A 21,386-nucleotide genomic window follows, 5' to 3' on the forward strand; every position below is an offset into this window, starting at 1 on the left:
GTCCACCACACGATTCTCCAGTTCCCCTATTTTTTGTGTCAGCGTGGTAATTTGTGTGAGCACTGAATTAATAGAGGTCTGCAGTTGGTTGAATTTTGAGTCAAACATTGGCATGAGGATCTTAGAGACTTTTATTGCTAGTGTCTCCATCTGGGTATCATCAAAGTCCCCCTGGGTAGCTGAGTCATCAGACTTATTCGGAGAAGGTGAGCCTTTCCCGGCTTGCATTTTTGGTGCCGAAGGGGTCTTATTTATATTTTTATCTTTATTTGTTCCCGTTGTTCTTTTGGGAGGATTTTTGTTGGCCATATTTGTTTTAGGTGTGGTGAGATATTTTTCCATCAGAATGTCTGTAAAAATGGATGCAGCAGAAGTGTTAACTAGGGAGTCATGCAATAAGGAAGATTACATTTTTCTTTTTTCCCCTTTTTCTCTCTCCTTCCTTTGTATAATTATCTTGCAGTTATTTTAAATGGTGGAGTGTTGGCTCCCTCTGGTGGTCAATTTTGGAAGTGCAGCCTGTATTAACAGTCTGTAAAATTCAATCTCCTGACGAGGGTTTTGTGGAAGGAAACCTGGGGAGATAATGATCTCTCCCCAAGTACTTTGCAAACGCTGGAGCAGTTGCAGTCTCCCAGGAGCAACTTCCCCCTTACTGGGCTGAGCGGTGTGTTGATGGAGCATGAAAGTATGTCGGCGGAGGGGAGGGGGGGCGGGGGATGCAGTCTCTCGGGTGCCGCTGGCTACTGCTGTCTGTGTATGGTCTCTTTTGCCGGCAGAAGCACACACTGTTTGGAGGCCTCTGTGTTGCGGGGTTCCGCTCCTACCTGGCTCCTGTCTTCAGTAGGAGTCCCCTGGCAGCGGGGTGAAAAGCTCCCACACCCAGGCCTCCAAGATGGCGGGCGGGAGAGCACGTGCGGCGGCCGGGAGGTTAATTTCAGGCTCGTGCAGCCCTTGATTCCGGGAGAAGAAGGCAGGTGGTGATGCCTGGCCCCTGCAGTGAGCCTCCGGTTATTTGTCTGGTACAAATGCGGCGTCTGTGGGCACCGTAGGGTGCACTTTAGGTCCCGCCAGCAGAGAGCTGATTAAGATGCGGCCATCTATGTGTCCCGCCTCCCGGAAGTCCATGAGGAAGGATTTCAACGTGTTGACTATTCAGCTGAGATGGGCCAGGGTGACCAGAGTGATCTGAAGGCTCTAGCAACAATCTCGGAAGGATGGACCCTTGATGCAGAGATAATCCAGATAGGTGATAATGACTATCCCCTTGGATTTAAGGATGGCCAGGACGGTTGCCTTCACCTTCGTATACACCCTTGGGCAGAGGCTAGGCTGAAGGGAAGAGCTGTGAACTGATAGTCTAACCTCTGAACTGCGAATAGAAGGCAGTTCTGTTATGGGACACAAACTGGAATGTTAAGGTAGACAACCTGAATGTCCACCGAGCAGAGAAATTCGTAGGGTTCCATAGATGCGATTACCGAACTAAGAGACTCCATCCTGAAGTGACGGAGGAGGACTCTTCGGTTTAGTTGTTTGAGATCCATAATTCGACTGAGAGAGCTGTCATTCTTTGGAACTACTAAGAAGTTGAAATAAAAACATAAAAATCACTCTTGGAGGAACTGGCACAATGACCCCTGTCCGGAGGAGAGAGGAGATGGCTTGAAAGAAGCCTGGAACCTGAGCCGGTAGCCTTGGAGGGAGAAACATGAAAAACGTCTTCCTGGGGGGGAAGAAAATGCTATCTTGTAGCTGGAGATAATGATCCTTCTGACCCAGGCATCGTCGACTACAGAGAGCCGCGCATCCTGGAACAGGAGAAAAAGGCCACCCGCCTGGGAAAATGGGAGGATTCCCAGATGGAGATGCCCCGTCATGCAGAAGAGAATCTATTGGAGAGGGAACAGGAGGATTTTGAAGAACGACCCCTAGCGCCCCAGTTAGGGGCGTGCTTGAACGATAGCTTCCTTCTCTCTCAACGGGCAGGATAGTAGTCCTGTTGGAAGAAGGTCCCAGGGGATGCTAAGTGGTGAAAAGGGGTGAAGCTGAAGGGAATATCGCCTAGTGAAAGGGCATTTGGGCTTAGGTTGAGGGAGGGAGGTGCTCCTCTTCCGAGATGAGCTGGACGTGCACTAGCGATGCGTCCGACATTGCATTCAATGGCGCCGTTAACGGACTACTTTACACAGCGTTATGCTACGGTGTAACGTAGTCCGTTAAACGGAGACACTGAACGCAATGCAACCTAGCCTAAGAATGTGTGGACGTTTTTAGGGATCTTTGCTTTAATTCCTGTGGGTTGTGTCTCCGGGGGGTCTTAACTGGTGGAATAGCATAGTTTGTGGTGTTTGTGGGAGATGGATTCACAAGGGGGCATTCTCTGTGTCTGGAGGAGAGAAGGTTTTTCCACCAACATAGAAGAGGACTTTTAGGCTATGTGCCCACGTTATGGATTTCTGAGCTCAGTTTTTGAAAAATCCGCAGGTAAAATGCACTGCATTTTACCCGTGGATTTCCAATGTTTTTTGTGCGGATTTCACCTGCGTTTTAACACCTGCGGATTCCTATAGAGATGCAGCTGTAAAACGCTGTGGAATCCGCACAAAGAATTGACATGCTGCGGAAAATAAACCGCAGCATTTCCGCATGGTATTTTCTGCAGCATGTGCACTGCGGATTTTGTTTTCCATAGGTTTACATGGTATTGTAAACCGGATGGAAAACTGCTGCGAATCCGCAGGGTCCAATCAGCTGCGGATCCACAGGCAAAACCGCAACGTGCGCACATACCGTTACTGTTAGGGCAGTGAGAATCTGGAACTCCTAGCCTGAGGAGGTGGTGATGGCGAACTCAGTCTAGAGGTTCAAGAGAGGCCTGCATGTCTTCCTGGAGTGTAACAATATTGTATCTTACAGTTATTAGTTTCTTTATAAGGATGTAGATCTGGGGATTTATTCTGACGGCATATAGGCTTAGGCTAGGTTCACATTGCATTAGGGCAGTCCGTTTAGAGCATAGCGCTACGGACTGCGCTAATGCAATGTCCCAAAAGGGATCACGTTTGCCGATCCCGCTAGCGCAGATACCCGATCTGCTCTAGCGAGGAACGGACCTCAGACGCTGCAAGCAGCGTCCGCGGTCCGTCTGAAACTAACGGGACATCGCTAGCGCGTGCCGAAAATGGCATGCGCTAGAAATCCGTTAGCACATTGCCGTCAATGGGTGCGCTAACGGATCCGTTGCATGGCGTTAATTGCGACAATTTCGCCATGTAACGGAGTCCGCTAGCGTTAACCCATTAATGCAATGTGAACCTAGCCTTAACTGGATGGACAAATGTCTTTTTTCGGCCTTGCTAGCTATATTACTCTGGGGGAGGGGGTATGCTTTTGTCCCAGACGGCCTCAAAAAGTGAGCCTTATCAGCACCGATCAGTCAGGGCAGGTACTGAGGGCCACAGTTGGAGCTACTAGATGCTGCAGAGATGGAGCCAGAGTGTGGGAAAGGGGGGTGGGCTCAGGCAGGGTCCGCTGCGAGGTCCCTCTGGTATGAGCAGAACGCTCCAATAGAAGGATAAAAGGAGCACGCGAAGCCTCGCGCATTGTTTCGCAGGCCCACCAAGGGAGTGTGACCACCATCTGTATAATCCCGCGCCTTAGGATCAGTGCTAGTCATGGGGCAGCTACCAATGGCCATATCACAGTCTGTTTGATACTGGTTTGCTGCACGAGACCACCTGCTTCACGATCCCCATGCCTGTTCCCATTGTTCTTTTTTGCACTGATGTCTGCTCCTTTTAGGGGATCCTCAGCAACATCACCCCGAAGCGTGACATGGCTGAGTTCATCTGTACAATGAAACACATTATCATCATACATAACATTGATATTCAAGTGATTGACTTTTGCATCGCATTAAGTGCCAGATCTGGGAGAGTTGTCAGGACTGTATTGGGAGACCAACCATCCTAGATCAATTCCCAATAAAACACTGCTGCAGAATGAGTGGAAAGCAAGAGCCAATTCCACACTGGGAGCTGTGGCTCCTGCTAGCCCCTTCTGAGTCAGACAGCTCTAAAACCGGATCCATAACTGGGCATCCTGGTGCTTCACTGGTCCCGGTATCTGGTGCCACATTGTGATGGTACCTGGCATCATCCTCCACCAATGCAGATAAACAACTCTTTGGTCTTGTCTGACCCATCGAGACCTCACTCCTCACACAAATGGATCAGCAAAGCTGTCACGACTCTGTTGTTGGGTGTCCCGGGACTCCTTCCCTGTCCCTAATGTTAGGGGCTGCCCTAACTCATCCTGCTCCCCAGATGGTGAAGATTCCGGGGTCACGTACCTTGCTTTTGCTCCTGAATCCGTACTCAGTCTGTACCCTTCCCCCACCCAGGGAAGAGGGGAGTAGTAGTAGTAAACCGCAGTACACCAAACCAGACTAACAAGGTAGTACGAACAGGGTTAACAAAAAAATACTACAACAGCCCGAAACACCGTGTCTGTGAATTGAGATACTGATTTGGCTTTAATCCTAAGTCATATTACACGACTCGTTAAAGAGTTGATTGTGACTTGTAGGATCGCTACTTCCAACAGGTGGCGCTATAGAGTTTAAGTCCTCTTTTTCTCAGAAGAGGCAATTTGCATATTTAATTTCCCAGAGGAGCAATGCACGGCGAATAAGCCTCCTTACCTTGACAAGCCAGAGATGGTATGTCACTCTCCACAAGGAGAAACGATACCCCTTAGACCCCAGTCCAGAGCCTCTCACCTAGCCAAATCAGTTCTCATGCTTCGCACTGACGAGGGCCAACAGCCCGAAACACCGTGTCTGCGAATTGAGATACTGATTTGGCTTTATTCCTAAGTCATATTGCACGACTCGATAAAGAGTTGATTGTGACTTGTAGGATCGCTACTTCCAACAGGTGGCGCTATAGAGTTTAAGTCCTCTTTTTCTCAGAAGAGGCAATTTGCATACAAAAAAATACTAAACATACAAATATATATATACACATGTAACAGAGGAAGACACCAGGGAGTAGAGGACGGAGTTAAACCAAAGTAGGAGAAGAAAGGGAATTATCACACACAGAAAACCTAGCCACAGTCACAGATAAATCCACCAAATGCCTTTCTCCAATAACAACCACTATCAACCTATAGCCATGAATTCAGCAGGAAAAAAGAAAGAAACCAGAACGTATCGTTCCTAATCACGTCTGACCACTTTTAACTAACAACCCAGCATAGCCAGCCACTAGACTCTAAAACTTAACATTTAATATGTATACCTCTAAAATTATGTGTACTTTAAAAACAATTTGGTGCTCATGTTTAAACGTGCACTAGACAAGAAAAATGGCATGATCTCACCCAATTGCTGTCTCTCTTCTTGTTGTAGATTCTTGTGCTTATTGAGAGCACGGCATGGGATGGAGACCAATAGACCTTTTCCAATGGGGGGGAGAAGAAAAGAAAAAAAAAAAAAAAAAAATATAGGTAGGTGGGGGGAAGGGTTTAAACCCTTCCCCCCCACCTACCTATTATTTTTTTAGAGTCTAGTGGCTGGCTATGCTGGGTTGCAACCTATAGCCATGCAGCAAAAGCTATTCTGACAATGCGTGCTAGCCAGGACTCAGATTATATAGGACATGACAATCACAAACCATAAAGGCAAAATCTGCATTCTAATATTGCGCTCCTTCCCTTCTGAGGTTTGCACTGTGCCCAAAAAGTAGTTTCTGACTGTATACAGGGTATTGGCATACTCAGGAGAAATTGTGTAAAATATTGTACTGTCCATTTTCTCCTATTGTCTCTTTTGAAAATTAAAAAAAGTGGGGCTAAACCAATTTTTTTGTGGGAAAAATGTAATTGTTCATTTCCACAGCCCAATGTTACACAATTCTGTTAATCATCTGCGGGTTTGATATACTCACTATACCCCTTGAAGAATTCCTCAAGAAGCTTGGTTTCTAACATTGGGTCATTTGTGGGGAGGGAGGGGGGGATGTTCTGCTGTTTTGGCATCTCAAGGCCTCTCTCCTAATGTAATATGGTATCCACAATCTATTTGTCATGGGGCTACCGCGACAGAGAGGTTCCAGAGAACCGCAGCGCTCTGGCCCTCGTTCACACACAGTGAACAGAAGCTCTTCACCTATATTCTGACCTGGCTGCTTTGTGCCAGCAGTGCAGGAGTTAACCTTATTGCTGAGAGCTGGGTCTCTCTCAGCTGAAGTGGATTTTGTAATCTGATCCTCTATATAGACCCAGTCCTGACTTCAGCCATTGTCAGTGATCAGTTCTACTGCCTGGCTTGGAGGTTGAAGGAGCGTAGTGTTGGTGTTGGAGGTTTATTTACAGAGATTGGTGTCTGCGGTTTTGGTTGCATGTTTAACCTGTTTTCCTTCCTAGTTTTTCCCCTCTCTTCCCTTCTCTGTGTTTCCTCTGTGGTTGTGTGAGCATTTGGTGAGTCTTTTAGTTACCTTGTCTGTATACCCTGTTATTTGTTGCATTATTACACTGGTGCAGTCCACCTCCTTTGGGGGGATAGGGGGCCACTGATAGGGCCTGCACAGAAGACAGGGATACGCTGGCGGCTCGGGCCTCCTAACCATCATAGGTACCCCCGAGATAAGGGAAAGCCAGGGCCCCATTAAAGTGGTAGGGACAAGTGTGGGTCCCAGTACGCCGTCCTGCCCCTTTAACGCCGCTTACGGCGTGACACTATTCTAGCAAAAATTAAGCTCTAAAAGTCAAATGACGCTCCTCCCCTTCAGTTTACCCAAACAGTATTTTCTTACCAAATATTGGAGTGTCGGTGCACTCAGGAGAAATTGTACAACAAATTGGGTGGTCCAATTTCTCCTGTTACCTTTGTGAAAATGAATACTTTGTGGCCACACTGACATTTTTGTGGATTAAATTTTTATTTTTACGGTCCATTATTTTAAAATTCTGTGAAGCACCTGTAGGTTCATAAGATGATCACCACACCCTTAGCTAAATTTCATGGGGAGCACAGTTTCCAAAATGGGGTCACTTGTGGTGCGTTTCTGCTGTTTGGCACCTTGGGGGCTCTTCAAATAAAAAGTCTATGCCGACCCCCCCTCTAAAAAAAAATAGGATCTGTAAATTTCATTGAAAAAATGAAAAATAGCTGCTAAATTTTTAACCCTTCTATCTTAAAAAAGTTGTTGTTTTTAACCCCTTCACGACCTTGGGATTTTCCGTTTTTCCGTGTTCGTTTTTTGCTCCCCTCCTTCCCAGAGCCATAACTTTTTTATTTTTCCGTCAATATGGACATGTGTGGGCTTATTTTTTGCGGGACGAGTTGCATTTTTGAACGACATTATTGGTTTTAGTATGTCGTGTACTAGAAAATGGTAAAAAAATTCCAAGTGCGGTGAAATTGCAAAAAAAAGTGCAATCCCATGCGTGTTTTTGGTTTGGCTTTTTTGCTAGGTTCACTAAAGGCTAAAATTGATCGTGATCTGGGGTCGGGTGAGGGCTTATTTTTTACGTACCGAGCTGACGTTTTTAGTGATACCATTTTGGTGTAGATACGCTCTTTTGATCGCCCATTATTGCATTTTAATGCAATGTCGCGGTTACCAAAAAATAGAATTAGTCTTACCGGTAATTCGGTTTCTAGGAACCTTCCACGACAGCAGTATCGGAAGATGTCTCCCTGCCCTAATAGGGGACAGGAAACAAAGAGGTTAAATACCCCTCCCCTTTCTGCAACCACCAGTGTTTTTTCTGGACACAGTAGCATGTATAGTTACCACTTAAGTGCAGGAATCATCTAATACATACATCAGATAGGGAGGGAAATTAGTGTTGCCGTGGAAGGTTCCTAGAAACTGAATTACCGTTAAGACTAATGCTATTTTCTCCAGTCACCTTCCACAACAGCAGTATCGGAGTGATACCAACCGCTAATTTCTTTAGGGGGGGGGATAACCGCTTGGAGAACGCGTCTGCCAAACGATAGGTCCCTATTGAAGTTGAGCCTATAGTGTCTGGTGAATGTATGGACTGACGACCAGGTGGCGGCTCTGCATATCTGCTCCGATGATGCATTTTCCCTCTCTGCCCCGATGATGCATTTTCCCTCTCTGCCCAGGAAGTCGAGACTGAATTGGTGGGGTGGGCTTTTAGTGAAGCTGGAGGTGCAAGCTTCTGGGATGAGTATGTAAGACTAAAGGTACCTTCACACATAACGATATCGTTAACGATATCGTTGCTTTTTGTGACGCAGCAACGATATCGTTAAGGAAATCGTTATGTGTGACAGCGACCAACGATCAGGCCCCTGCTGGGAGATCGTTGGTCGCTGAACAAAGTCCAGAACTTTATTTCGTCGCTGGATCTCCCATGGACATCGCTGGATCGGCGTGTGACACCGATCCAGCGATGTCTTCACTGGTAACCAGGGTAAACATCGGGTTACTAAGCGCAGGGCCGCGCTTAGTAACCCGATGTTTACCCTGGTTACCAGCGTAAAAGTAAAAAAACCACTACATACTTACCTACTGCTGTCTGTCCCCGGCGCTGTGCTCTGCACTCCTCCTGTACTGGCTGTGAGCGTCGGTCAGCCGGAAAGCAGAGCGGTGACGTCACCGCTCTGCTTTCCGGCCGCTGTGCTCACAGCCAGTACAGGAGGAGTGCAGAGAAGCAGAGCGCCGGGGACAGACAGCGGTAGGTAAGTATGTGTTTTTTTTTTTTTTACTTTTATGCTGGTAACCAGGGTAAACATCGGGTTACTAAGCGCGGCTCTGCGCTTAGTAACCCGATGTTTACCCTGGTTACCAGCATCGTTGGTCGCTGGAGAGCTGTCTGTGTGACAGCTCTCCAGCGACCAAACAGCGACGCTGCAGCGATCCGGATCGTTGTCGGTATCGCTGCAGCGTCGCTTAATGTGAAGGGGCCTTAATGGCTTGCTTAATCCAATTAGCGATCGTGCTTTTGGCAGCTTTCTTGCCCTTATTTCGTCCGGACCACTGGACGAATAGGTTTTGGTCCAACCTCCAACTTTCTGTCTGTTGGAGGTAGAACAGGACCACTCTGCGGAAGTCCAGGGTGTGAAAGGCCTCTTCTTTTGGATTAGAGGGATTTGGACAGAATGAGGGTAAAATGATGTCTTGATTTCTGTGAAGTCAAACTACCTTAGGCATAAAGGAAGGGTCTAATTTGAGGATTATACTATCCATGGTTATGGTCAGGAATGGCTCCTGGACTGATAAGGCCTGTAGTTCCCCTATACGCCTGGCGGTAGTGATAGCTACCAGGAAGACTGTTTTAAGGGTCAGGATTTTTAAGCTGGAGGCTGATAGAGGTTCAAAGGGGTCACCGGTCAGACCTTTTAAAACAAGGTTCAAGTCCCAAGGAGGGGTGTGGATGTGGAGTCTTGGACGAATTCTAGTTGCCGATGTTATGAATCCTTTGACCCACCGGTGGTTTGCTAAATCTTGGTCGAAGAAAGACCCAAGAGCTGACACCTGAACCTTTAGGGTACTAGGTGTAAGTCCCAGTTCCAAGCCCTTCTGGAGAAATTGAAGAATCTATGCAATATTTGGGTTGAAAGCATCTGGTCTGTTTGGGGAACAACATGACGAGAACTTTTTCCATATTTTGCCATAAATGGCGTTAGTTATTGGCTTCCTACTCTTTTGTAGGGTTTCAATCACTTCCTGCAAGAGTCCTCTGGCTTTTAGGATCTCGGCTTCAGTAACCAGGCTGCCAGCTTTAGCTTGTGTAGGTCCAGATGGGTCAGGGGACCCTGTTGAAGAAGGTCGCGTCTTTGGGGAAGCAGAATCGGGTCTTCTGGACACATGCCTGTTAATGCGCTGAACCAGCTTCTCCCTGGCAACAATGGGGCTACCAGAATCGTTGTAACTTGATCTATCCGGATCTTCTGTAATGTTCTGGGTAGCAATGGTATTGGCGGGAAGGCATATGCCAGGGTAAATTCCCAGGGGTGGGAGAAAGCGTCCAATCCCTGCGCCTCGTTTGAGGAGGTCAGGGAGAAGGTGTTTGATTTTGTATTCCATTTGTTGGCGAACAGGTCCACATCGTGAGTTCCCCACCTCCGGACTAAGGATAGGAATACATCCTGGTTTAGAGACCACTCTCCCGAATGGAAGTCCCTCCTGCTGAGGTAATCCGCCTGGGAATTGTCCAATCCCTTTATATGTACTGCAGAGATGGACAAAAGGTGATTTTCCGCCCAGGAAAAAATCCTTCCAGCAGTTGACTTTAGGCTCGAGTGTCCTGTGCCCCCTTGGTGCCGGAGATAGGCCACAGTGGTCATATTGTCGGACATCACCCGTACATGGTGACCTTGGATGAGGACAGATGCGGCTCTTAGCGCCTCCTCCACTGCTTTCCATTCCCTCAGATTTGAGGAACTGTGTCATATCTGGGGGCCACAACCCCTGAAAGTGGGAGCCTTCTATCACGGCACCCCAACCTCTCTGGCTTGCGTCTGTTGTGAGTACTCTGAGAGGAGTCTGATCTCAGCTGACTACCCGATGTAGGTTTTGGGAGTTCAGCCACCATGAGAGGGAGGATCTCACACGAGAGGGAAGGGGAATCTTCCTGGTTAAAGCCATCTGGCGTCCTCTTGAGTACGTCAGGATGTGAGATTGAAGCGTTCTCATATGGGCTTGGGCCCAGGAGACTGCCTGGATGCATGATGTTAATGAACCCAGGATTGACATAGAGTCTCTTAGAGTCGGGGTTTTTTGGTTTCTGAACCTGGAGATCCTGTGGACAAGATCGGTCTGATGGTCCCTGGGTAGAAAGGACATCCTCTTCTCCGAGTCCAGAAGAACTTCTAGGAATTTCTTCTGTGGAGATGGCCGGAGGTCTGATTTTGTCAGATTCGGGATCCACCCGAGCGACCCTAGGATATCGAAGACCTTCGTCACATCCTGATTGAGGTGCGAAGCGGATGGGGCGATGATGAGAAAGTCGTCCAAGTATGAAATGACACAGACCCCCTGTTGTCGGATAAAATTACCGCTTCTGACATGTTCTTGGTGATGACTCGTGGAGCAGACGAGACTCCGAAAGGAAGAACATTGAATTGGTAATGGCTGACCCGCTTGTTTTGGGAAATCGCGAACCTGAGGAACCTCCTGTGGTCTGGATGTATTGGCACATGGTAGTATGCGTCCCTCAGGTCCAACGTCGCCATTACCTAGTCCTGACCGATCAGCGGGATTGCTGATCTGATCGATTCCATTTTGAATCTTCGGTATTTTATTACCTGATTTAGAGGTTTCAGGTTTATGATGATACGGTGTTTCCCAGAGGGTTTTTTCACCAGAAAAAGGTGGGAATAGTGACCTTCTCCTATTTCCCGATGTGGTACATGGGAAATCACCTCTGCTTGAAGAAGGTTTAGAATATACGGCATCAGACATTCCCGAAGTCCTGGAGATTGTAGAGAAGTGATGCTTAGACGGTGAGGGTAAGGACTCTCGAATTCCAATCTTAGGCCCTCCCGTATGGTACGCAGGACCCACTGATTCGTGGTGATCGTCTGCCATTGGGAGAAGAACCCCGAGAATCGACCTCCGACCGGAGAGCAGTCATTGCTTCTCAGAGGTCTGCTGAGGTTGAGGGACCAGGATATTTCTGGTTTACCCTCCCTTGGGGTAACTCCACCGTCCCGATTTGCCCTTGCCCCTGTAATTTTGCTGGGGAGCTTGGTCACGGGGGAACGAAAAAAACGCTTTCTAGGGTTCTTTTGTTCCGGAAGGACTTTCTTCTTATCTGAGGCTTTGTCCAAGATTTCGTCCAGGACTGGCCCAAATACATAATGACCCTGGAAGGGAATACCACAAAGCTTGGACTTTGAGGTAATATCGCCTCCCCTGGATTTAAGCCACAAGGCCCTCCTAGCTGAATAAGTGAGGACAGCTGAAGTAGCGGCTACTCGTACTGATTCCGCGGAGGCATCCGCGAGGAATCCAGTCGCCTTCTGGAGCAGAGGGAGAGATTTAAGAATCTCTTCCCTAGACGTACCTTGTACAAGGTGATTCTCCAAGGTACGCAGCCAGAGAAACAAGGATCTGGCTACACATGTTGAGGCCACGTTAGATCTCAGTAAATTAGTTGAAGTGTCCCAAGATTTCCTCAATGAGCTTTCAGATTTCCGATCCATGGGATCTTTCAGCTGAGAGGAATCTTCAAAGGATAGGGCCGTTTTTTTGTTACCCTTGACACTTGAACATCTACTTTGGGCATTTCCAATAGAGAACAGTCTCCCTCAAGGGGGAAACGATTCTTAAACTCCAATGGGACGTTTAACCCCTTTTCCGGTAGGCCCGACTCATGGAGGATAAGGCTTTCAATATTTTCGTGTATGGGGAATCCCTTCAAAGACTTAGGTTTCAAACCCCCAAACAGGTCGTCCTGTACAGAATAGCCCTCTACCTCCTCTTTTACCCCCATGGTGCCCTTCACCATGGACACTAACTCTTCCATATCCTCGAAGAAGAGATATTTTTTATTGTCTGATTTGGGAGCAGAAGTAGAACCCTCATTCTCCCAAATGTTCCCTGAACCCGAGGTATGTAACTCTCCTGAGTCAGTCGGAAACTACCGGGGCCATCTTCCTTTTTTTAGGAGGGGGAGGCTGCGGTGTTGGGGTTTGAGAAAAGGCCGCAATGGAGGACTGAACCTCTTGTCTGATGAGGGTTCTGATGCTGTCCATGAGTGAGGGCCGTTCACTACGCAGAACTTCGTCTGTGCATGGTTGACAGAGCTTCTTTTTATATGCGGAGGGAAGCTTGGACGCACATTTTCGGCTGGGCATCTTATCCTTCTTAGGGGCAGGGACCTTGTCTCCCTAAAACGAGAAAGTCAGACTAGTCACTTAATTTTATATGGACAGCAAGGGACATCATGCCACTACTTACAGCAGGGGGGTGAACGCTGGGCTCCACAGGAGCAGAGTTTAGGGGTTTGTCGCCGTCCATATGGTCAGTGGTCCAGATTAGAGAGGGTCACAGACAGAAGGTCTTACCTGGAGGCTTCCCCAGCCAGGAATAAATAATTTTACCGAGGCTCCCAGCGAATTTGGTGCTCCTCCTCCTCGTTAGGGTCCTTGGGGGAGGGGGGGTCAGAGACGCCCGTCCTGGCTGCCGCTGGATGTCCCATGGGCAGGGATGCCGGCCGGCGCACGCGGGAGCTGCAGCGTATGGAGCCGAGGAAAAAACGGAAGTTCGGGTGCGCGCGCGCCACCACCAGCAGCACCGTGGAGGAAGCCGAGGAGCTGCAGGAGGACCCCGGTGCACTGCAACGCCCTGCTTTGCCTTCCGAAAAAGGCGCGGGTAGGGCGGGTGAGGGTCCCAAGTCGCGTGGTGGACACGGAGATGGGAGCAGTCTAAGGGAAGAGGAGAGCGGAGCCCCCGACCTCGACTGCCTGGCTATAGGGTAACAGCGCTCCCGATCGCCGGTCACGGCAGCACTATCAGAGAACCTCTTCATGCCCCATAGGGGACAGGAAAAACACTGGTGGTTGCAGGAAGGGGAGGGGTATTTAACCTCTTTGTTTCCTGTCCCCTATTAGGGCGGGGAGACATCCTCCGATACTGCTGTCGTGGAAGGTGACTGGAGAAAAAGTAATTTTGGCGTTTCAAATTTTTTTCTCACTACGCCATTTAGCGATCAGGTTAATCCTTTTGTTTATTGATAGATCAAGCGATTCTGAACTCGGCGATACCAAATATGTATAGATTTGATTTTATTTTTATTGTTTTATTTTGAATGGGTGAAACTTTTATATTTTTTTTTTATTTATTTCATACTTTTTTAAACATTTATTTTTTTTACTTTTGCTATGCTTCAATAGCCTCCATAGGAGGCTAGAAGCTGGCATAGCCTGATCGGCTCTGCTACATAGCAGCGATCATCAGATCGCTTCTATGTAGCTTAATTACAGGCTTGCTATGAGTGCCGACCACAGGGTGGCGCTCACAGCAAGCCGGGATCAGTAACCATAGAGGTCTCATGGACCTCTATGGTTACTATCCTGACGCATCGCTGACTCCCGATCATGTGACAGGGTCGGCGATGCGCGCGGAAGTGGTAGTTAAATGCCGCTGTCAGCGTTTGACAGCGGCATTTAACTAAGTAATAGCGGCGGGTGAATCGCGATTCCACTCGACGCTATTGCGCGCACATGTCAGCTGTTCAAAACAGCTGACATGTCGTGGCTTTGATGTGGGCTCAGCGCCGGAGCCCACATCAAAGCAGGGGATCTGACCTCGGACGTACTATCCCGTTCAAGGTCAGAAAGGGGTTAAAGGATGCTGACAAAGTAGAGATGTGGTAAATGTTATTTAATTTTTTGTGAGGCATGACTACTTGTTTTGAGGGCATAAAAATTCACAGTTCAAAAATTGGAAATTTTTCAAAATTTGTCAAATTTTAGATACTTTCATAAATAAATGCAAAATTATTTTTACTTAAATTTACTACTATCATGAAGAACAATATGTCACTAAAAAAACAATATCAGAATCACTGGGATAAGATTAAAGGGATTGTCCACTACTAGGACAACCCTTTCTTGATCAAAATGTTTGGCGCCGAAAAAAATAATAAGGCTTAGGCTATGTGCACACGTTCAGGAATTCATGCAGAAAATTCCTGTGAAAATCCGGACATTTCTGCTAGATTTCCGCATGAAATCCGCATGCGTTTTTTTGCGCGGTTTTGACGCGTTTTTTTGCGCACATTTCCCAATGCATTAGACAGTGGGAAAACCGCGAAAAAAAACGCAAAATTAATGAGCAGGTTCATTATTTTTCCGCAATGCGTTTTTCATGCGAAAAAACGCACCTCATGTGCACAGAAGTTGTGGATTTCATTAAAAATGATAGGATGCTTAATGTATGCAGATTATTTGCGGTTTTATAGCGTATTTATAGCGCAAAAACGCTAAAAAAACGCAAATAATCTGCAACGTGTGCACATAGCCTTATACTCACCTCCCATGCTGGCGGCGTTCCCCGGTGTCGGCACTCACTTTGCCGGCTCTCACGTGCGGTTGTTGTGACACATGATACCGATGTCCAATCAGCGCCAGCATCACTGCTTCCTGTCGAATTCAGCAGGAAGACCAAGTCCGAGAGCAGCCGCAGCCCGGGCTTCCTCATGTTCTATTTGTCTGAAGGCCTCGAGAGAAGGAGTGCTGACACTGCAGGAATGGCGCCAGCATGGGAGGCGAGTGTAAGCTTTGTTATATTATCGGGGCCAAGCGAGGGGTATGAGAAGTTGTCCAAGTAGTGGACAACTTCTTGAAGATTTCCAGATTTATTACCAATAAAAAGACACTGGTCAGAAATGAAAAATGTGTCCTGGTCAGGGAGGTGAAAACTGGCGTTTGGCAGAAATGGGTTAAAAGAGTAACTATAATTTTACACAAAAATTGGTGGCACACATTAAAATAAGCAACTTTGGAATACATCTTATAAAAAATAAATCTGCTTCTTTCATTTGCAATTCACAAGTAAACTCCATCTTCAGTGAATACAGACTTCCCCATTACTGAGATAAGAGACGACAGAACTTGCAGCAGAATGTCTGTGTTGGACTCTAGCTCCTCCCTCCATAGAATTTTATGAGCACCAACCACCCCCTCCTATCTCTGTAATGGGAAAATATGATTTTACTTGTGACTTAAAGGGAACCTGTCACCCCGTTTTTTGAGATTGAGATATAAATACTGTTAAATAGGGCCTGTGCTGTGCGTTACTATGGTGTATGTAGTGTACCCTGATTCCCCATGTATGCCGAGAAATACATTACCAAAGTCGGCGTTTTCGCCTGTCAATCAGGCTGGTCTGGTCAGGTGGGCGTGTTCACAGCGTTCTTTTCTTCCCCAGGTTTCCGTTGGTGGCGTAGTGGTGTGCGCATGTCCAAGGTCCGGATTCCCTGTGCCCACGTGAAGACACAGCGCGCGATCTGCGCTGTCATTCCTTTCATCGGTGCGGGCGGCCATCTTCCTGGGGCCGCGCGTGCGCAGATGTAGTGCTCTGCTGCACGGGGCTTCAGGAAAATGGCCGCGGGATGCCGCGCGTGCGCAGAAGAGATCGCGGCGGCCATTTTCCCAAAGCCGAGATGCAAACTCGGCTTTGGGAAAATGGCCGCCGCGATCTCTTCTGCGCACGCGCGGCATCCCGCGGCCATTTTCCTGAAGCCCCGTGCAGCAGAGCACTACATCTGCGCACGCGCGGCCCCAGGAAGATGGCCGCCCGCACCGATGAAAGGAATGACAGCGCAGATCGCGCGCTGTGTCTTCACGTGGGCACAGGGAATCCGGACCTTGGACATGCGCACACCACTACGCCACCAACGGAAACCTGGGGAAGAAAAGAACGCTGTGAACACGCCCACCTGACCAGACCAGCCTGATTGACAGGCGAAAACGCCGACTTTGGTAATGTATTTCTCGGCATACATGGGGAATCAGGGTACACTACATACACTATAGTAACGCACAGCGCAGGCCCTATTTAACAGTATTTATATCTCAATCTCAAAAAACGGGGTGACAGGTTCCCTTTAAGAGTGTTATACGCAGATTTCTCAGATAAGATATATTACAAAGTTGATTATTTTCATGTGTATTATTGATTTACTAAGTGAAAATGATGGCAACATGAGGCACACACCTCATTAAAGGGAACCTGTCACCCCAAAAATCGAAGGTGAGCTAAGCCCATTGGCATCAGGGCTTATATACAGCATTCTGTAATGCTGTAGATAAGCCCTTAGTATCCTGAAAGATGAGAAAAAGAGGTTATATCATGCTCACCCATTGGCGGTCGCGGTCCGGGGCCTCCCATCTTCTTACGATGACGTCTTCTTGTCTTCACGCTGTGGCTCCGGCGCAGGCGTACTTTGTCTAATGTCTATCCTGTTGAGGGCAGCGCAAAGTACTGCATTGCGCAGGCGCAGGGCCTCTCTGACCTTTCCCGGTGCCTTCGCACTGCAGTACTTTGCTCTGCCCTCAACAGGGCAATGTACGCCTGCGCCGGAGCCGCAGTGTGAAGACAAGAAGAGGACGTCATCGTAAGAAGATGGGAGGCCCCGGACTGCGACACCCATTGTACCAGAACAGAACCGGGACCGCCCCTGGGTGAGTATTATCTAACCTCTTTTTCTCCTCTTTCAGGATACATCGGGGCTTATCTACAGCATTACAGAATGCTGTAGATAAGCCCTGATGCCAATGGGCTTAGCTCACCTTCGATTTTGGGGGTGACGGGTTCCCTTTAATGTTTGGATGCTGAGAGCAAAAAGAGAAAGTGCGTAAGAGCAAAAAAAAAAAAGAGGAAGTGCGAGAGCAAAACAGAGAGCGCGCATGAGCAAAAAAGAGGGCGTGAAAACAAAAAAAGCACACGTGATCCAAAAAAGAGCAAGCACACGAGCAAGAGTTGGTGCGAGAGCAAAAAAGAGGGTGCGAAAGCAAAAAAGAGAGCCCGAGAGCAAAAAAAGAGAGGGCGCGAGAGCAAAAAGGAGAAAGGGCATGAGAGCAAAAGAGAGCAGAAAAGAGGGCACGAGGAGCCAAAAAAAAAAAACAACCCAGAAAGTAAAGGACACAGCCTCTAGTCCTTACTACAAGCATTTTACAATCCTGGGTCACCATTGACTTCTGTGGGGCTCAGGTTCAGAGTTGCGTAGAGTTCTTGTACCAGAACTTTGGACTAAAGTTTGCTGGACCCCAAACATCCCCAGGTCTGCTCATCCCAGTCACTACCAGCCTGTCACTAATGATACACACGGACAGCTGCTGTGTCAGGTGAGCGGTGACACGGGCCATGTTGCCCATTAGTAGTTTGACAGCAGGGCACTAATGTGATATCACGATGTGTGCTCAGAAACCCTCTTCCGTGTCAGCACTTTTCTGCTGGATTTTGCCGACCACACTGTATTTCTCCTCACGATTTTCCCGAGATCGTCACACGACACTGCGCGGTGGCTGAGGAGCCGCCATTTTGCCCCGTCAGAGGCAGCTGCGCGTCCTCTACACGGCGGCTCCTCAGCCACTCGCTGGTGTGTGCTGGGCGGCAGGAATACGCGCCAGAGACGATTAATAACGTCCTCCCAGACTCTCTCATTTCAGCTCATTTGCATGCTTCACGTCCGTCACGTCTCCGTGTGACAAAATGGTGGCAGGAGCCGCACTGACAGCCACGACGGGGTCATCGTCCGTGTGGGGGAGGGAGACAGAGAAGTGAGGGCTGGGGGAGGCGAAGCGTGGCGGCTGGGGGGAGGGGAGAGCTGTGGGCGCCACTGCAGGCTCCGAGCAGCGCACGTCCACGGTGTGTACACGTAGGATGCCACCAGAACGTGGCGCCATGTTTACATGAACCTTTCCTTCCGTGAATTACTGACCGTTCCCGCTTTAACACGTTCTCTCACCTACGTAAATAGCGTAAAAAAAGTAGAACTGCTGCGCGCCGGCACTGAAAGGGTGTGCGAGGTTCTGTGGCGACACGGAGCAGCCTCTGCACACACACAGCGCAGCTTTCAGCATAGCTCCGGGACACGCCCACCCCCCAAAGAAGCTCCTCCCCCCAGTACAGCAGCTTCGCCAGGCTCATGCTCCGAGTCCACAGCCGTCTCTCCCCTCCCCCACCTTCATAAGACTAACTGCAACGCATGGGCGGTGCTTCGCCTTCATCAAGTTTATCAAGGCCCCGCCCTTCAACCAAACACTAGCGAGAGAGAGGCGGGAAAACATTTGAGTGACTGACTTCTGTCTCTGCCAATCCGATCCGCCCTCCTGAACGGCTTCAACCAATCGGAGCCGTTAGGGAGGCGGGGACTGTAGCTGGCTCAGGCCGCGCCTTCTCCACTCTGTGACTCCTCCCCCTTATGCTCCGGGACTGGACGGGGAGAGTTGGGTTACGGGGGGAAGGATCTCTGCCGTCGGGGGCCCGTTCTTATCTCCCAACCGGTAAGTGAGCAGAGGGCCAGTGAAGCAGTGAAACAGGAGGGTGGGCGGACGTGCACCGTCTGTGGCCGCGCTCGCCGTCTGTGGCCGCGCTCGCCTTTACCCCGCTCACATGTGGCGGCGCTCTCAGACGCCACCTGGCGGAGGGGATGTGGTAGTTGCCCTCCGTGTTGCGTACGGCGGGTCCTTCGGTAATGGCGCAGCCCGCTCTGCACTCACCGCGGTGCTCTGAGGCGGGATGTGCCCGGCGGGCGGCATTGTATCACCCTGAGGCGGGCTCGGGTCACCTCGGGTGTGCCGGTGCTGCCGGTATTGTTGTAATGGCGGACGGCAGAGCGGTAGTGACAGCGCCGGGGCGGAAAAATCCCCTCAGGGCAGCAATTCCCCCTCATACAAAGGCCGGCGGTGCAGCCTGCGCCCCCGGGAGGCAGGAGAGGCCGTGGCGGTCGGTGGAGAGCGGCAGATGTGCGGGTGTCGCCGGCCGTGTACAATGAGGCCGCAGTCGTGCAGCCTCCGCTCTAGGCCGCACATTGCCGGCCGTGGTATTGTGTGAGGAAATCCTCGTCTGCTGTGAGTGCGGCGATTGGAACCTGATGGCCGGGAGGGGGCGGTGCTGTGCAGCTGCACTACCGCCTCCGGCCGCCAGGGGAGTCTGCGGCCGCTTTATGGCCCGATGTGATCACAGCCCCGGGCGGCTGCCGCTTTGCCGCACAGCAGTGTGAACAGGGCAGGAGCTCACTGGAAGCCGCAGTCTATCAATCTGCCTGGGGCATATAGTGCAGCTCACTTGTTTAACTCTTCCTATTCCACTGAAACTACCACTTTAATTTAGTGTGAGGTTTCTACAGTTGTATATATTAGATTGCGGCACGCAGTGGCCCCAATTCATGTTTTATTAACCCCTTTACCCCCAAGGGTGGTTTGCACGTTAATGACCAGGCCAATTTTTACAATTCTGACCACTGGCCCTTTATGAGGTTATAATTCTGGAACGCTTCAACGGATCCCAGTGATTCTGACAATGTTTTCTCGTGACATATTGTACTTCATGATAGTGGTAAAAATTCTTTGATATTACCTGCGTTTATTTGTGAAAAAAACTGAAATTTGGCGCAAATTATGAAAATTTCGCAATTTTCCAACTTTTAATTTTCATGCAATTAAATCACAGAGATATGTCACACAAAATACTTAATAAGTAACATTTCCCACATGTCTACTTTACATCATCACAATTTTGGAACCAAAATTTTTTTTTGTTAGGGAGTTATAAGGGTTAAAAGTTGACCAGCAATTTCTCATTTTTACAACACCATTTTTTTTTAGGGACCACATCTCATTTGAAGTCATTTTGAGGGGTCTATATGATAGAAAATACCCAAGTGTGACACCATTCTAAAAACTGCACCCCTCAAGGTGCTCAAAACCACATTCAAGAAGTTTATTAACCCTTCAGGTGTTTCACAGGAATTTTTGGAATGTTTAAATAAAAATGAACATTTAACTTTTTTTTCACAAAAAATTTACTTCAGCTCCAATTTGTTTTATTTTACCAAGGGTAACAGGAGAAAATGGACCCAAAAAGTTATTGTACAATTTGTCCTGAGTACACCGATACCCCACATGTGGGGGTAAACCACTGTTTGGGCACATGACAGAGCTCGGAAGTGAAGGAGCGCCATTTGACTTTTCAATGCAAAATTGACAGGAATCGAGAAGGGACACCATGTTGCGTTTGGAGAGCCACTGATGTGCCTAAACATTGAAACCCCCCACAAGTGACACCATTTTGGAAAGTAGACCCCGTAAGGAACTTATCTAGATGTGTGGTGAGCACTTTGACCCACCAAGGGCTTCACAGAAGTTTATAATGCAGAGCCGTAAAAATAAAACAAAATTTTTTTTCCCACAAAAATTATTTTTTTAGCCCCCAGTTTTGCATTTTCCCGAGGGTAACAGGAGAAGTTGGACCCCAAAATTTGTTGTCCAATTTGTCCTGAGTGCGATGATACACCATATGTGGGAGGAACCACTGTTTGGGCGCATGGGAGGGCTCGGAAGGGAAGGAGCGCCATTTGGAATGCAGACTTAGATGGAATGGTCTGCAGGTGTCACATTGCGTTTGCAGAGCCCCTAATGTACCTAAACAGTAGAAACCCCCCACAAGTGACACCATTTTAGAAAGTAGACCCCCCTAAGGAACTTATCTAGATGTGTGGTGGGTGCTTTGACCCACCAAGGGCTTCACAGAAGTTTATAATGCAGAGCTGTAAAAATAAAACAAACAATTTTTCCCACAAAAATTATTTTTTAGCCCCCAGTTTTGTATTTTCCCGGGGGTAAGAGGAGAAATTCGACCCCAAAAGTTGTTGTCCTATTTGTCCTG

The 21,386-nt window shown here is 48.5% G+C and overlaps 1 protein-coding gene across 1 annotated transcript in view; it reads left to right on the forward strand.

The window, feature by feature from the left end:
• The first annotated feature begins 18,879 nt into the window (after positions 1-18,879).
• Positions 18,880-21,386, forward strand: part of ZMYM2 (zinc finger MYM-type containing 2) — a 122,427-nt gene continuing 119,920 nt past the window's right edge. Inside the window, exon 1 of the mRNA XM_069759095.1 lies at positions 18,880-19,003. The gene's annotated coding sequence lies outside the window, so the exon portion shown is untranslated. The remainder of the gene's footprint in view (positions 19,004-21,386) is intronic.

Source organism: Ranitomeya imitator, chromosome 3, assembly GCF_032444005.1.
Source record: "Ranitomeya imitator isolate aRanImi1 chromosome 3, aRanImi1.pri, whole genome shotgun sequence".
Classification (NCBI taxonomy): domain Eukaryota; kingdom Metazoa; phylum Chordata; class Amphibia; order Anura; family Dendrobatidae; genus Ranitomeya; species Ranitomeya imitator.